The sequence below is a fragment of the Rattus norvegicus genome, chromosome X (genome assembly GCF_036323735.1).
Source record: "Rattus norvegicus strain BN/NHsdMcwi chromosome X, GRCr8, whole genome shotgun sequence".
Lineage (NCBI taxonomy): Eukaryota > Metazoa > Chordata > Mammalia > Rodentia > Muridae > Rattus > Rattus norvegicus.
The window spans coordinates 45,421,649-45,439,275 of record NC_086039.1 but is presented as its reverse complement, the minus strand read 5'-3'; positions in this window follow the sequence as shown (position 1 = coordinate 45,439,275).

Genomic DNA, 17,627 nt, shown 5'->3' with positions numbered 1-17,627 from the left:
GAAAAAGAGACATTATCTAGATTAGTTTACCTGAGCTGGGTGGGTAACAGCCTCCCATGGGCCAAGATCCTGGACTGAATGCAAAAGAAAAAGTGAGCGGAGTATCAACATTTCCCTCTTTCTGCTTCTTGACTGTAGATGCAGTGTGATCAATTGCCTTAAGTTCCTGCCATACCACGATGGTCTGAACACTTAAATTGTGAGTCAAAATAAAAGCTGTGTCTATGAAATCGCTTTTGTCAAGTATTTTACCATAGCACCAGAAAAAAGGACAGACCACCTTTGATGTCATATACCATGTTCAAATGTACCTAAAAGGCCCCCAACAAAGTCAAATGGATTGGACCCTTACCAAATCCTGGACTTTAGTCTCTGAAACCTCTTTTCATCATACATTACTTGGCACAGGGTATTTTGTGATCAGAGCAAGGGCAAGAAGGGGAATTACTAGTGTTTGGGGCAGGGTCTGCTTAGGGATTGACTCACAGTGCCATACCAACTAGAGACATTGGTGGTGGTGGTGGTGTGTGTGAAACAGAAGGAGCCAAATGTGGAAAAGAAGGAATAGTGTGGGAGTTTTCAAGAAACTGGTATCTGTGAGAAAAGGAGACAGCAAAGCAGGCTTTTGTCAACCTGTGATTGTGGGGCTGGCTAGCTCTAGCAGAAAGGCCAAGTGCCAGCTTACATGGCAAGGGAGGCTTTTTGATTCACGTTTGCTGTGGTTTGCAGTGCTCCTTAAAGAGGTGCTGGTCTTCTCCAAACCAGAAAGAGCAGCCTGTACAAATGCCCTTTTAGAACACATATGTGTCATGATTAAACAAAGGAACAGGAAGGAAGCCCTTTGATGTTCTTCCAGCCTTGACCTTGGCACTGCGAATGAGCTTTGGCAAGCTGCAGACAGTTTGAATGGGGCAAAGAATTGATATCGAGCTGACATTTCTAAGACTGCTTCATCTGGGAGCAATAACTCCTATTTGTTTGGTCATCATCGTCGTTGTTGTTGAAGGTATCAATATACTTCTGGGGCTGGTTTTAAACTCCTAGGCTCATACAGCCCTCTTGCCTCAGCTTCCTAAGAATCTGGGTCTATGGGCAGAGCCACTGTGCCTGGCTCACCATGGCTTTACATTTCAGAATTGGGGCCATGCAGAAGTTACTTCAGTGGCTGTTTTCCAGACTCTGCCTCTGAAAACTGAGAGCGCATTACCCCTGTCCTAGGGGTCAGATGATTTTTGTGGTCAGCACTATGTGGCACACAGCAATGACTAACAAACTGAAGCTCTGAGGATTCCACTGAATGATTTCTCTGAAATGACTGTAGGAATGTGAGCAGACACAATTCTCATAATAGGATTTTTGGGCTCTAGTTCAGAATGCAAAATAAAACAACTATGAGAAAGCTGGGGTAGGGGTAGGGTAGAAATCTAAGAATTATTAAGGGGCCCAAAATATCAAAATAGAAACACATAAAATAAAATGACTAATTTTATTTTGAGGCAGGGTCTCAGTATGTAACACTGGTTAGACTAGAACTTTCCATGTAGAGCAGACTGTCCTTGAAGCCCTGGGAAGAACAAGGCTATCTAAGACTAGACCAGCCTACGTGAACAATGTCAGTAGAATACAAGGCCAGAGGAGATGGTTCAGGGAGGAAAGTACTTGCCCTACGCAACCATAAGGACCTGAGTTAGGATGTCAAGACCTATGTAAAAAACCAAATGTGAGAGGACACTCTGTAATTCTATCACTCCTACTGGGAGATAGGAAGTGGAGCCAGAGGAATACCCTGAGGCTCGTGAGACAACTGGGCCTGGCACATATAGTGTTAAATAACAAAGAGACCTGCCTCAGATGAGGTAAGGAGAAGGTTGTCCTCTGGCTTGCATTTATGCATCATGGCAAGTTCACATCTCTACTCAACAATGCAAATGTGCACACACACACACACACACACACACACACACACACACACAAGCAATCATAAAGACAAAATGCACAACACATAAACAAAAAAGCACACACACACACACACACACACACACACACACACACACACATGACCCTCACTTTACCAGATAACAAGTTACTGCAGCATCCTCTTTACCTCAGGGTACAGAGGGGATCTCCTGGCATTCGTGCTGAGATTTAGGTGAGTGAGGAACTTTTAATGAGCCCCCAAACTAATGCCTAAGAAGGAACAGGGAACATTGACATATGTGTGACATATGGGCACATTACAATGATATAAATCATAAAATATTACCATATGCGATTTATTTTGTACACTGCAACTTTGAAAAAATAATATTAAAGAAAGCTTCCTAAAAGGCTCTATCTTCATTGCTCTTAGCCAACTCCCTGATCGCTGAAGCCATTTAGAAACTTTTCAAGCTCATACGACCTATTTTGGTTCATTTGTTTGTTTATTGTGTGTGTGTTTGTGAATGTGTTTGTCTGTCTGTGTATCTGTGTGTGTATGTGTCTGTGTCGGTATGTGTGTGTCTGTGTCAGTGTGTGTGTATTTTGTGTGTCTGTGGGTAAGTGCACAGGAATGCAGTATCTACAAAGGCAGGATCTGGAGTTAGAGGTGGTTGTGAGCCCTCATGTGGGTGTTGAAAACTGAACCCTGGTCCTTTGCCAAGAGCAGGTAGTGCTCTTAATTGCTGAGGCATAGCTCTAGCCTCCTTCAACAAAAACATTTAATTTTAATTTTTAAGCGTGTATGCTGACAAAGTGCACTGAATATGTGCATACAAGCGAGTACAGTGCCTAATGAAGAAGAGAGAATAGGGCATTGGATCTCCTAGAACTGGAGTTTAGGCAATTGTGAAAGGCCTGATGTGAGTACTAAGAACCTAACTCCGGTCCTCTGGAAGAGCAGCAAACATTCTTAATAGCTAAGTTGTCAGTCCAGCACTGTCTCTTATTTTCTGTTTTGTTCTTCTTGTTCTAGCACCTGAAATCTTATAAAAGTATCTGAAAATGGTGTCATGCTAAGGATAATTGTTCCTTGGTGGGTTCAGGTGCTATTTAATTTTGTGTCATCTTGACTGGGTCATGGGCATTGCCCCAAACGTTAAACTGGATGAATGTGATTTACATGTGAGTGTAGAGGGGTTAAAATAGATTACTTTTGCTAGTGAAAGGTTCGAGTGGAGCAAAGCCAGTAAGAAGAGGGTTGATTGACCGGTCTGACTGTGCTGAAGCCAGTATCTTCCTGAATTTTCAACACAGTGACATAGCAGTAGCCTGTTGCTCTCAGAATGTTTTTTTTTCTGGGCCTTAAGCAGTCCTCCATTCCTCTGGAATGAGACATTCTATTTCTGCCAGTCTAGAATACTCTTCCTGTTTTCTCTTTGGCTTGCGGTATTTCATTTGGGTTTACTTTGGTTATTGCTTCCCCAGCAGCCTTTTACGATTCTGCTATCTTGAGTCCTCCAGTAGAGGCTCTGGGCTTCTAGAGAAGGGTTCTGATTCCAAATAGTAAAGAGACTCATTTGTGGTGTTTTGAATGAAAATGGCCCCTATAGGCTCATATATTTGAATGGAATTGGTACAACTATTTGGGAAGGTCTAGGAGGTGTGTAGTTGTTGAAGGATGTATGCCACTAGGAGTGGGCTTTGCAGTTTCAAAAGCCAACACTGGGCACAGTCTTGACCTCTCTCTGCCTTGTGAATCAGGACGTAGCTCTCAGCTACTACTCTAGCACCATGTTTGCCTGACAGCTGCATGCTCCCCACCATGACTATCATGGATTAAGCCTCTGAAATTGTAAGCAAGCCTTCAATCCAAGTAATTTTTTTAATAAGGTACCTTGGTCGTTATATTTCTTCACAGTTAAGATAGCATTCTTTAGTAAGATCTGTTCTCAAAGCCAAGCAAAGGAGCTAGGGACATGGCTCATAGGTAAGAGTGCCTGTTGAACAAGCTTGGGGATCTGACTTAAAATCTTCATTGGCCATGTAAAAAGCTGGGCATGGCTGCATGTGTAACTGTAACCTTAGCACTGTGGGATGGCAGATTGCTGGAGCTTGCTGGCTTCTAGCTTCAGTGAAAGATCCCATCTCAAAAGGAATAAGTCAGAGAGTAATAGAATAGGGCAGTCAATATTCTCCTCTGACTTTCATGTACTAACATCAATGTGAATACATTATGCACATAACACACACACATACACACACACACACACACACACACACACACACACACACCATGTGCACACAAATTATATAAGGCTTGAGTTCTACCAATCCATTTGTTCTCTCAGTCTGATTTCAACTATAGGAAGAATCTCACGAAGTGACAGATAAATATCAAATGTTGCTTTCATTGCCTCAGTCCTTCCTCTCATGTTTTATGTCTTTAGTACATCTCTTGGAGAGGGTATTATATACACAATAATAAATGCATCCCATTCCTAGTTATTAGTGATATATAAACTTGTATCTACAGAGATGTGCAATGGTAGATTCCTGCCTTTAAAGAATCCTCAGGGGAACTGGGGATCTTCCCCAGCCTTTGTGTAAATCCCTTTTCCGGTTTCTGGGTCAAAATACTTGACAGATGCCACTTTTCAAAAGTAAAGTTTATTTCAACTCACAGTTTGAGGGTAGTATCGATCATGGTGGGGAAGCTATGGTAGCAGTTGCTCGAGGCAGCAGGCCACTTTGCATCTGCACAGAGGGATGGAGGCTGGTGCTTCACTTGCTTTCTTCTTTTTATTCAGTCCGAGACCCGTGGAATATTAAGGATGAATCTTCCCACTTCAATTAACCTAACATAGAAACTCTTTCACAAGCATGCCCAGAGGTTTGTTTCCATGGTGATTCTAGATTCGATCAAGCTATCGAGATGAGCCGTCACAGCCATATAAGGGCTGGCTTCCTGAGGGGCCCTGCCACAACATATAAACTACCACTGTTCCAGCCTTGTCCCTTGCACACTGCACAAGCTCTGACAAGCTGGATGCAGGACATTATGCAAAAAAGGGAACCCCATTGCCACTGCTGGAGAATACAGACTGCAGCATCTGCTTGCATCTCTGGGGACCCCTTTCCATACAGTATTGGGACTTGGTAGAGACAAACTGCAGTGCTGGTGTGCTGCTGTCTTTACTGAGTACTCTCTGTGGAGTGTCTTCCCTCAGTCTGCTTGATTCATTTGCCTTGTGCAGATGGGAGTCTTTTCCCTTTGTCTCCGCATGAAATAAATGTCTCATGTTTCTATGTCTGTGCTCTTCCAGAGGAGTTCATCTCCACACATCCCCGTGTATACCCTGAGCTCCTCTCTTTCTGCTGCATACTGTGGTGGCTGGTGCCTGCACACTGCTTTGCCTGGTGCTTCTGGGGAGATTTTTGCTCTCAGAGCAGACACTGAGTCCTTGCTCCTAATGCTGACGCATCAGCTCACATTGCAGAGTCCTGACAGACTTGGCTCAGCAGCACACATTCTTCCCAGACCCAGTACCATGTCCTAACTGGCGCCTGCTCTGCTCAAGGCCAAGTATGTGTCAACCTAGATGCACCAAATGCATTGAAAACATCTGCTTAGGCTTGGTGTTGGAGTGGTGGTGGAGCACTTGCCTAGCATGTCCAGGTTCCATCCCCAGTGTCACATAAACTGAGCATGAAACCATCATTTTGATGGTTATTGTTGGTTGTCAACTTGACACTCATGAGGAAAAAAAGAACCTCAACTAAGGAATTGCCCCTGTGAAACTGATCCACAGGCACGACCTGTGGGACCATTTTCTTGATTTCTAGCATACTGTGAGCAGTGCCAGCATGGGACAGGTGGTTCTAAGTTGTGTAAGAAAGACAGCTGAAAGAAAGCAGAGACCAAGCTAACAGAACAGCATTACTCCATGGTCTCTGCTTCAGTTTCTACCTCCAGGTTCCTGTTTTGACTTTCTGCCTGGCTTCCCTCAATGGTGGACCATAACCTGTAAGCCATGTCAACCCTTTCCTCCCCAAGCTGGTTTTAGAATTTTATCAAAGCAACAGAGAGCAAACTAGAAGAGTAGGGCAGGCCTATAATCCCATCACTTAGGAGGTAGAGACAGAGAAGTTCAAACTGATCTGCAGGCACACAGTGAGTTTAAGGCCAGGCTGATGTATATGAGACCCTGTCTCAATGTAAAATAAAATAAAATAAAATAAAATAAAATAAAATAAAATAAAATAAGCTTTGCTTAGATGTATTTTGGCACACTTGTATGGAACAAAACACATCATATGAAGAAGTTGAAGGTCAAAGCATCAGAAAAGTGCTTTCTGCCTTCAGGAGCCCCAGATAAGGTGCCAGCAGCAATGCTTAATTGACAGTCCATACATTGTGCTATCTTCCAAATCCAGCTTCTTGTGTTCATTCTCCCTGCGTCACACTTTTCCCTACAAACATCTTCATCATGTAACATTTTCCACTTAATCTTTCCAGTACTCTGTTTCTTGCCAGGACATATATGTTAGCATGGAATGCATCCTGGGAGCTAACTGGAATTGCTCTGCTACATTGACTCTTGATTCCAAAGCTATGTTTATGAGCCTAACAGTCTATTAGAGCTAGATCCCTAATTTAATAAAATACAACTTTAGTAAATGTGAGGGCATGCAGGACTGAATTCTTTCCTGGTGAAGAGCCCCTGTTTATAAGTACAATAAGATATTTAGAGTTATTGATAATTTCTGATGTCAGTTATGATATTTTTGATTTATTTGTTCTCATATATTGTATCCCAACCACAATTTTCCCTTCTTCCTTTCCTCTCAGTCTTTTCTCCCTACCTTTCCTTTCCTCCATATCCACAACAGTTATGATTTTTAATGGCAATTTCTAGTTCACTATTAATTCAATTCAATAACACAGTTATCTTAATGCCAAAGAAAGATTTTTAATGGCAATTTCTAGTTCACTATTAATTCAATTCAATAACACAGTTATCTTAATGCCAAAGAAAGACATTTGCATACAGACCTCTATGTTGTTAAGTTATATGAAATACTAATTTTTTTTGGCCAGATATGGGGGTAGATGCCTTTGATACCGGCATTCAGGAGGCAGAGGTTCTGTAAGTTCGAGGACAGCCTGGTCTACAGAGCAACTTCCAGGGCAGCTGAGGCTTCATTCTGAGATCCTGTCTCAAAAAAATATGTGACCAGGAAAGCAGATAGGCAATCTTCAGATCTTCACTCTCTTTCATGTCCTCTAAACCCAATCCATCAGTCTCATTCCCAACTCTGTAGCAGACCACTGGCTACTGTTTTCCTCCTCTGCTCCCATTCCCAGGGGGATAAGCAGAACTTGGTGGCACACCCTGCTTTCTTTCTTCCTATTGACACTTGCAGCCTCCACCTCTCTTCTAGTTCATCTCCATCACTAAGTGTCAGCTCCCAATGCCAAGAAATACATTCTAACCAGAACCCTCGTGGCCACATCTGGCAGCATCCTAGAAGCATTTCCTACCAGGTAACACAGCTACCACACTCTCTTAAGAACAGAGAGGGCAACGGAAAACAAGGAATGGAACACTGGATATCAGCAACTAGAATTATAATCATCCTAAATCTAGATGCTTAGACACCAGTATAAAAACAAAATCAATAAGATCCAGACATTATGCCTCCACTAAAGGCCAGGTATCTTACTACAGTTGGCCTTAAGTAATGCAACATTTCAGAACCGTAAGACGCAGACTTCAAAATAGACTTTATGAATACATTAGAGGTCCTTAAAAAGGAAATGAATAAATCCCTTAAAAATCTATTAAAACACAAACAAGATACAAAAGGCACAGTGAACACCAATTGACTATACAAGGAAAGAAATTCTTGGGCTGGAGAGATGGTTCAGTGGTTAAGAGCACTTACTGCTTTTCCAGAGGTCCTGAGTTCAAATCCCAGCAATCACATGGTGGCTCACAACCATCTGTAATGAGATCTGCCGCCCTCTTCTGGTGTGTTTGAAGACAGTGTACTTATGTATAATAAATAAATCTTTTTTTAAAAAATTGGGGATTTAGCTCAGTGGTAGAGTGCTTGCCTAGCAAGCGCAAGGCCCTGGGTTCGGTCCTCAGCTCTGGAAAAAAAATTGAAACCCAAGATAGCTAAAACAATCCTGAATAATAAAAGAACTTCAGGAGGTATCACCATCCCTGACCTCAAATTGTACTACAAAGTAATAGTGATAAAAACTGTATGGTATTGGTACAAAAAACAGACAGGTTGATAAGTGAAATTAAGTTGAAGACCCCAAAATAAGTCTACATGCTTACAGACACTTGAGTTTTGATAAAGAAGCCAGAAGTACACACAAGAAAAAAAAAGAAAGCATCTTCAACAAATGGTGCTGGTCAAACTGGAAGTTTGCATGTAGACAAATACAAATTGATCCATACTTGTTACCCCACACAAAACTTAACTCCAAATTTATCAAAGATGTTAACATAAAATTGAAAACAGTTATCTGAACCTAATAAAAGAGAAAATATGAAATAATCTTGAACTCATTGGTACAAGACTTTTAGTACAGAATACTGTTAGCATAGGCACTATGATCAACAATTAATGAATGTGACCTCATGAAGTGGAAAAGCATCTGTATAGCAAAGGAAGCCATCATTCAGAGAAAGTAGCAGCCTAAATATTGGAAAACACTTGCATCAACTATACATGAGATAAAGAGTTAATATTCAAATATATAAAGAACTAAAAAATGATATCAAAAAATAAGCAAATAACCCAATTTAAAACGGGGTACAAACCTGAATAGATAATTCTCAAGGGAGGAAACTCAAATGGCTGAGATGCACTTAATGTTCAACATTTGTAGCCATCAAGGGAATGAAAAGCAAAACTACTTTGAGATTCCAAATCTTACATATGTCAGAATGGGTAAGTGACAGCTCATGCTGGTGAGGGTATGGAATAAGGGGATGACTCCTCCATTGCTGATGAGAGTGAAAACTGGTACAGTCCCTATGAAAATCAGTGTGGGAGTTCCTCAAGATAATAAGAATCCAGCTCAAGATCCAGGTATAGCACTCTTGGGCATATACCCAAAGGATACTCCATCCTACCAGAAGAAAATTTGCCCATCTATAATCATTCCTGCTGTATTCATAATAACCAGAAATCAGAAACAACTTAGATGTTCCCCAACAGAAGACTGGATAAAGAAAATATGGTACATTTACGGAATGGAGTATTATTTAGTCTTTTAAAAAATGAAATCAAAATCATGAAATTTGTAGGTAAATGAATGGAGATAAAACAATCATCTTGAGTGAATAACCCAGTCCCAGAAAGACAAATACAATATGTATTTCCCTTAAGTGGATATTAGCTGTTAAGTCAATGATAACCAAGCTACAATCCATTTATCTACAGATATTAAGTATAGAATAAGAGAGTAGGAGAGAGATGGATCTTCCCAGGAAGGGGAAATAGCAATGGATGTGTGAGGCAGATACTAAAATCTGAGCATCAAACAAGGGAGAGGGAGAGAAGAGGGCATTAGAGAGTAAATGTAGGAAGAGACAATTAAAGCTAAGGGTCAGTTGAGGGTTTGCAAGAAAACAACAACACAGTAGAAACTTCCTATAATATATAAATATATGAAGGTGATCTAAATGAAATTGCCAAATAACAGGAGAGACAGCACCAATTGGTCATCTCTTGTTACCAAACGATGGTTCCAGTACCAGAAATGGTTACATCTAGTTGAGTTTTTGGTCAAAGGGCTTTCATGGAAACCCTCAAACAACCCAGCTATTGCCAAGGTTATAACCAATCAATATCTGATTTGACTTCGAAGTCCACTCCATGAGATGGAACCCATACCTGAAGTTTTAAGTGAACAAGAACATGAAACTAGATAGCCTAGAGGGAAACCAAATAATAGTGTTCTGCTACAGGAGTAAAGCAATAAATGACTCACAATGACATTCTGCTATACTCATAGATCAGTGTCTTACTCCAGCGCAAGAGCTAGAGGGGATAGGGGATAAGGGATCAAGACCTTCTACACTCACCATGACTAGTGGACATACAAACTCAGAGACAGAGACAGCATGTGGAGGTCTTAACAGGTCTTCAACAGACTGAATCCTAAAGCTGAGAAAGGAAGTGAACACAAGCCCCAATCCTATCCCAGAAGCTATCTCCCATTGATAGCCACTTACAAATGAAAAACTAGGTTTCTCCAAGAGAGTTTCACTGAAAAGCAAACCACTTTAAATGCCCAACAGTAGAGGACCAACACTAAATTAACTCAACATCCTCTTTGAAGATGTTTTTGTATCATAATCTTAAGCCAGGACACTTTTTCTACAATATATTATATACCATTATATTAATATATTATATATAAGGTTTCTATGGGATTCATATATATGCAAATGTGTGTGTCTCTGTAAGTGTTTTGTGTGCTGTTTCTTTGGCTCTTTTTTCTTGTTTGGTTCTTTTTGTCTTATCCTGATTTGTTTGCTTTTGATCTAACTTACTATGTGTTATTTTATTTTTATCCCTTAGGTGCTTGTTTGTTTTCTAATGAGAGATAGAAAGGGGGTAAATGTGGATGGGAGAGGAAGTGGGGAGGAGCTGGGAGGAGTGGAGGGAGGAGAAACTGACACCAGCATATATTCTATGAAAAATATTTTTAATAAGAACATTTTTATTTGTGTGGGTGCACATGCACGTGCACTTATGAGCATTTGTGCACACATGGAGAAGCCAGAAGACACGTTTCCACAGTTTTCTTTTTTTACCACGTGGGTCCCAGGGATTGAACTTAGGCAGTCAGCCTTCACAGCAAGTTCCATTACCTGCTGAGCCATCTCATCAGCCACAAACTAATTTTTTTTATAAATAATTCATGGCTAACCAAATTGAATAAGCTTTTGTGTGCCTGTGCATGCATGTCTGTGTATTTGTACTCTCGACAATGTAGGGGGCTAGAGGTTGGCTCTGGGAATCTTCCTCTATCACCCTATTCTTTATCCACTTTGTGTTTTTAGATTATTCATTGAACTTGAAAACACCATTTCAACAAGCCTGGTTGGCTAGCCTGTTCCAGGGGCTTTGCTGGTTTTGCCCTCACCCACATTTCCACCATGCCTGGACTTGATTGTGGGTGCCTGGGATCCAAACTGTCGTCTTCATGCTTTCTGACTAAGCTGTCTCTCTAGTCTCTAACTTTCCTTTTTTTCCTCCATAGTGTCATTATTTGGTTTAATTTTTTTTCAGGGTAGGTATGATGTATCCCAGATAGTCTTGATCTGTTTATGTTTCTGAAGTTGGCCTTGAATCCCAATTTTCCTGCTTCCACTTCCCAAATGCAGGGATTATAAACATACATGGTCATGTCCAGAGTTCTATTCGTATCTTCCATTCCATGATGTCTTGGCCTCTACTCTACATGAGCTTTCAGGAGAGGGAGAGGAAAGGACAGAGCAAACTGAGCAGTACAGGGACACTGTGTTCTCTGCCTAGGTACTCAGTCCACACTTGGGTAGCTCTTTTGTTCTACTGCCATGGTCCCTACCTTGGTTGGCAAGTGGCTGGATTCTTGGCAGCCTTCGGCATGGTTAGAAGCAATTTTCTGGAAGCAAGGTTTTTTTTTTTCAAGTTTAGGTCTAAGGCTTTGTATGTGTGTTTAGTAACCTATTCTGTAACATATCCATCTAAACTTGCAGATAAAGATCAGTGCCTTGGGATGATGAAGCTCATTTATTTTGTGATTCTGATCAGCCCCTGAGACGACACAGACCTTCTGGGACTGATTTAGATGGAGGTGGAAGTGCAGGCTCCAAACAGGGCTCTACTTATTCTCCGTGTACTCCATATTCTCCTTGTAGATATGGCATTCTGTTGTACAAAAGTCACAGGAGCCTATAGTAAGGATCATTTCAGCTCATGTAATTGCTTAGTAGGGGGTCTGTCATAGTGTGAATACTCAGCAGGAGGATGGGAAGAAAAGGGTAGAAAATCCTGTTCTCTTGCTAAAATTGTTATTCTTTAATTTTAATTTTTAATATTTTGGGAGGACTGGGGATTCAACCTAGCTACTTACACATACAGTAAAAATAAATAAATCATTACAATTTTAAAAAAGAAACTGTAAAGACATCTGCTTAGCTGTGCCTGTGATCGCAGCTACTTGGGAGGCTGAGGCAGGAAAGCAAGTTCAACACCTCCCTGGGCAATATAGGGAAACTCCATTTCCAAGTCAAAAGAGCTGAGAAGCAGACTGTGATGGTGCACACCTGTGACCCCAGTGTTGGGAAGGTGGAGGCTGGAGGATTCCAGAGGCTTGCTGGCTAGCCAGTCTAGCCAATCAGGGAGCTCCAGGTTCAATGAGAGGTGTTGTCTCAAAAAATAAAGTGAAGTGATTGAGGAGGACATTCAATGGTAACAGTTGGCTTCCACATGCACATGCCCTTGTACTCCACTGTATGAAGGCACTCAGAAAAATTCAAGGTTATCTTCAGCTATATATCAAGTGGGTAGCCAGCCTGAGAGATATATATGGTTTGTCTCAAAAGTAATAATAACAACAAAAATCCAAACAAAAACCCAAACAAATGAACAAACAGATAAACAAAAAGATAGTTGGGGATTCAGCTCCACTGTAAAGTGTTTGCTTAACATAAATGAAGCTCTAGGCTCAATCATCAATATCAAAAACTAAATTAAACCAAGTAACTCATGGCATATCCTACTTGAGACAGTATAACCACATGGAAGAATAGAGAGGTTCCTATCCCTTGTCACTCATATATGTCTCCCACATATGTTTATTTGGTCTTCATGACACTGAGTTAGGAAGGTCCTATAAATGATCACCTTTACCGAAATCTCAAAAATAAATTTCATTTGTCACCCAAGTTGCCTAAATTCAGAAAGCACAGTAGAATGAGAGTAAGGGCCAGGGTTCCAATCTAACCTTCAAGAGCACACGCGCAATGACCTAACTTCTTCCCACTGCCTAAAGGCTCCAACTACCTGTCAATAGTATCACCAGATGAGGACCAAGTATTTAGCAAATTGTAATACTTAGCCTAGTTGCAGGGAGATACTGTCTTTGCCACATTCCAAGTCTCTTTGTATTGTTCACGCCAATTCTCTTTTTTTTAAAAAAAATTTTTTTAAAGACTTTATTGCAGATGGTTGTGAGCCACCATGTGGTTGCTAGGATTTGAACTCAGGACCTCTGGAAGAGCAGTCAGTGCTCTTAACCACTGAGCCATCTCTCCAGCCCCCGCCAATTCTCATTTAGACCAAGTGGAGTGGTATATACTGTGTGTGTGTGTGTGTGTGTGTGTGTGTGTGTGTGTGTGTGTTTCTCTGTGTGTAGCCAGAGGTGTCAGGTGCCTTCCTCAAACACTGTCTACCTAATTCAGATAATTTATTCAGATGCATTAGCTGTCCAGCAAGCCTCGGAGATACTCTGGTCCCTGTCTTCCTAGCACTGAGATTACAGGTGTGTGCTGAGTCACTTGGGTTTTTCCTTGGGGGGATCTGAATCAGGTTCCCATGCCTGTGCAGCAAGCACTTTACTGACTGAGCCATCTCCCTACCCCTAGAGAGCTACTCATTTTACAGCCAAGGCAGTAGCTTTATTTTAATGTTTCTGGAAAACCACTGAACATAAAGAAGACTGAGGAAACAGATCCTCTGGCCAAATTTCAACTATGGATTCGGTGCCTCGTGGGTGAGATGCTAGCTGGCTAAGTGGGGTGATGTAAGCACCAGCAAGTGAAGTTTGCATCTCTTAAAGGGAGTTATCCACTGAGTATTTTGTACTTGCAGACACAGTGTCTCCTGCTTGACTGGACTCATTTAGAAAAGATGGGTCATGGGTAAAGGTAAAATGACACCAGGTCAAGCCATTTGTGAAATTGCTGTGATGTTCTACAAAGTTTCTAAATTTAAAATGTTTTTAAGCAAGTGTACTTTCAGTGCAGCGGTTTAGTACATTTAATAACCCGGTTTAGGTTCATAAGCCATCTTTAAACCTGTCCTTTGAGGACAAGTCATAAATTCACAATCGTTAGAGCACTTGGTGGAGAGTGTTAGGGAAAACAAAAACAGTGAAAGTAGGTACAAAAATCAAGAACATATTTAAAATATCCAACAGCATATTTTTAGACTCCTGCTAAAAACATCAGTCAGCACTGTGGAAAAAATTCATAGTCACCCAATATTTATCTAGGAAAGATTATCTATTTAATTGTTTGTTGTGTGTATAGGAGTGTGTGTGTGTGTGTGTGTGTGTGTGTGTGTGTGTTGAGTGCACATGACTGTGTGGGTGTACACACCTGTGCATGTGGAGGCCAGAGTAGGATTCTGGCAATCTTTCTCTAACACTCTAGCTTTATTACCTCTAGGCAGGGTTCGTTTTGGCCTTGAAATGGAAGTTGGCCATATTAGCTATGTGAGTTTTTGAGATCCACCTGTCTCTGTTTCCCCAGTGCCATGCAGCCAAGTCCAACTCTTTACGTGGGTGCTGGGGACTCAAACTCATGTAATCATGTTTGTGGAATAAGTACTCTTACCCACTGAGCCATCTGCCCGAACCCAAACAGCATTGTTGAAGGAGATTCAAGAACCAGAGCCTATTAATTAGCAGTGGTACATTTTAACACACTTTTGAAAACATTTCTTCTGAAATGCTTAATTGCCAAAAAAAAAACAACAAACATATTGCTGGATGGCGGTGGTCCATACGTTTGCTCCTAGCTCTGGGGAGGCAGAGATAGGAGATCTCTGTGAGTTTAAAGTCAGCTTGGGCTAGATAGTGAGGCCATGGACAGCTAGGTCGGCACAAAAAACAAAATAAAAACAAACAAACAAAAAACCAAAAGCCAACCAAACAAAATCAACCCTGTCTTGAAAAATGGGGAAATATACTCCAAAAGCCATATTCCTGCATTTCCTGTATTAATTTATTTCCTGACAATTAATTCAATGGTTATCACAACATCATTAATGGCTTATGTATACATGAACATCTTCCAGGTTTTCTTTCAACACACATGCACATTCCTGAGCACTCATGTCAAATGTCTCAGTTTGTCTAAGCTTAGAATATTTATTTATCCAGTTGTGCCATTTTTATCTTTATTACGTTCACAAAAATGCTGTGATCTGTGATTCAGAAAGCCCTTTTATTTTTTTAATAACATCTCTGCCTGGACTCAGTTGTTACATAAAGAATTTAACATTACAGAACCCCTGAGGTACATAGGATTTCTTTTTAATTTTTTTCTATTAAAAAAGTAACACTTTGGCTTAGGAGATAGCTCAGTGGTAAGAGCACTGACTGCTTCCAGTGACGAAACCACTACTGAAAGACTATACATGGACTGACCCAGGGCTCCAACTGCATATGTAGCAGAGAATAGCCTTGTTGGGGCACCACTGGAAGGGGAAGCCCGTGGTCCTGCCAAGGTTGGACCCCCAGTGCAGGGGAATATGAGAGGGCAATAAGGGGGATGTATAGGGGGAATACCCATATGAGAGAGGGGGAGGGGAGGGAATGGGGGCTTATGTACAGGAAACCGGGAAGGGGAATAACGTTTGAAATGTAAGTAAAGAAATATATCTAATTATAGGAGTGATTTTATATATATCACTGACTGCTCTTCCAGAGGTCCTGAGTTCAATTCCCAACAACCACATGGTGGCTCACAACCATCTGTAATGGGATCCCATGCACTCTTCTGGTGTGTCTGAAGAGAACGACAGTGTACTCTATATAATAAACAAACAAACAAACAAACAGATTGTTTTAAAACGGTAATTCTCTTTCCCTCCCTCCCTCCGTGTGTGTGTGTGTGTGTGTGTGTGTGTGTGTGTGTGTGTGTGACATGGTTCTCGGTTTATATATGTGTAACACATATGTTCAGATGTCCCTTGAGGTCAGAAGAGATTATCAGGTCCCTTGGAACTTCAGTTACAGATAGTTGTGAATCCCCATGTGGATACTGAAAACTTACTCAGGTCCCCTGCAATAGCACTAAGTGCATTTGCCATCTATGTTCTAGGCCATCTATGCCATCTATGTCATCTCTCCAGCTCCCAGTGCACGGGAATTTTAGAGACAAAATGTATTCACCCATTCTCAGGCTGGTGTCACTAGCAAGATGTACATGTTCAGGGAATGTAGGAAGAGGAAAATAAAAGCATGGCAATAGTGTAAAAATAAAAGCTTAGTTAGGGAATAGAGAGATGGTTCAGTGGGTATGAGTGTGAAATCATGAGGACCTGAGTTCAAATCCCCAGCACTCAGGCTAAATAAAAAAGTCAGCCATGCTCACGCCTGTAACTTCAGGCTTTGTAATCTGAGACAGGCAGATCCTGAGATTTTTTTAAAGATTTATTTATTTTTATTTATATAAGTACACTGTAGCTGTTCTCAGACACACCAGAAGAGGGCATCAGATCCCATTACAGATGGTTGTGAGCCACCATGTGGTTGCTGGGAATTGAACTCAGGACCTCTGGAAGAGCAGTCAGTGCTCTTAACTGCTGAGCCATCTCTCTAGTCTCAGATCCTGAGATCTTGCTAGTCAGCTGGCTTAGTCAAATGGATTGCTTCCAGTTCAGAGAGAAACCTTGTCTCAAGTCAATGAGGGAGATTTCTTGCCCTGGTCTCTGCACGTGCATGGATGGCATACCCACATATATGCCACCCACCTACACCATACATAGCCACACCATGCACATACACATGCACACAGACACAGCCCACAACCACACCAGAAACAGAAAGGAAGCGGTAACTTAACATAGAGTCTGAAAAATCAAAGATGAGATCATTTTAAGTGTATGTGAGTGAGTATGTCAAAAGTATCAAGAAATGGGCTGGGGTTAGTTTTGTCGTGGGAAGACAGTTTGCTTAATGTGCAGGAAGCCCTGTATTGGATCAACCAGACCTCATAAACTAGATATGGTGGGGTTAAAACCAGCACTGGGGAGGTAAAGGCTGGAAGATTAGGAGTTCAAGGTCATCCTTGGCTATATAGGGGGTTTGAGGCCAAACCTGGGTTACGTGAAACCCTTTCTCAACAAACAAAATTCCAGCATGAACTATTTACATATATGTAAAGAACTGTCAGAGTTTCACAATCCGGAAAAAATGTATTTACCTGGTCTCTGCAGTGTTTACAGCATTCCAAAGATTAGCAAACCCTTTCCTGGTGGAGTGCAGGCTACAGCTTGCCAACTTCTGTCAAAACCATCATGTCATGCAAATTAGCAGAGTCTAAATTCATCATCTTTTGTTAATTAGGAACTTGCTGGCTCCTAGCAAAGACCATACAAGAGGCTGGAAATTCATGAGCTCGTTATCAATCCTGGAAACAAGAAAGCTGAGTCAGGCAGGCAAGAGAAAAGAAAAACAAAACAACAACAACAACAACAACAACCCCTCAAAACCAAAACCAAAACCAAAAATGTGTTCACGACAGAAGAATAAGATGTTTTTAGTAGCAATGTTAAGTGAGATTTTCACATTGAACAGTGGTGGGGCAGGGTTGGGTATGTTTTCACTTTCTTCAGCGTTTGCTCTTCTAGATTTTAGTTGTTGGTCAGGGTGTAAACTGGAGGCATCAGAAGAGTTCAGAACT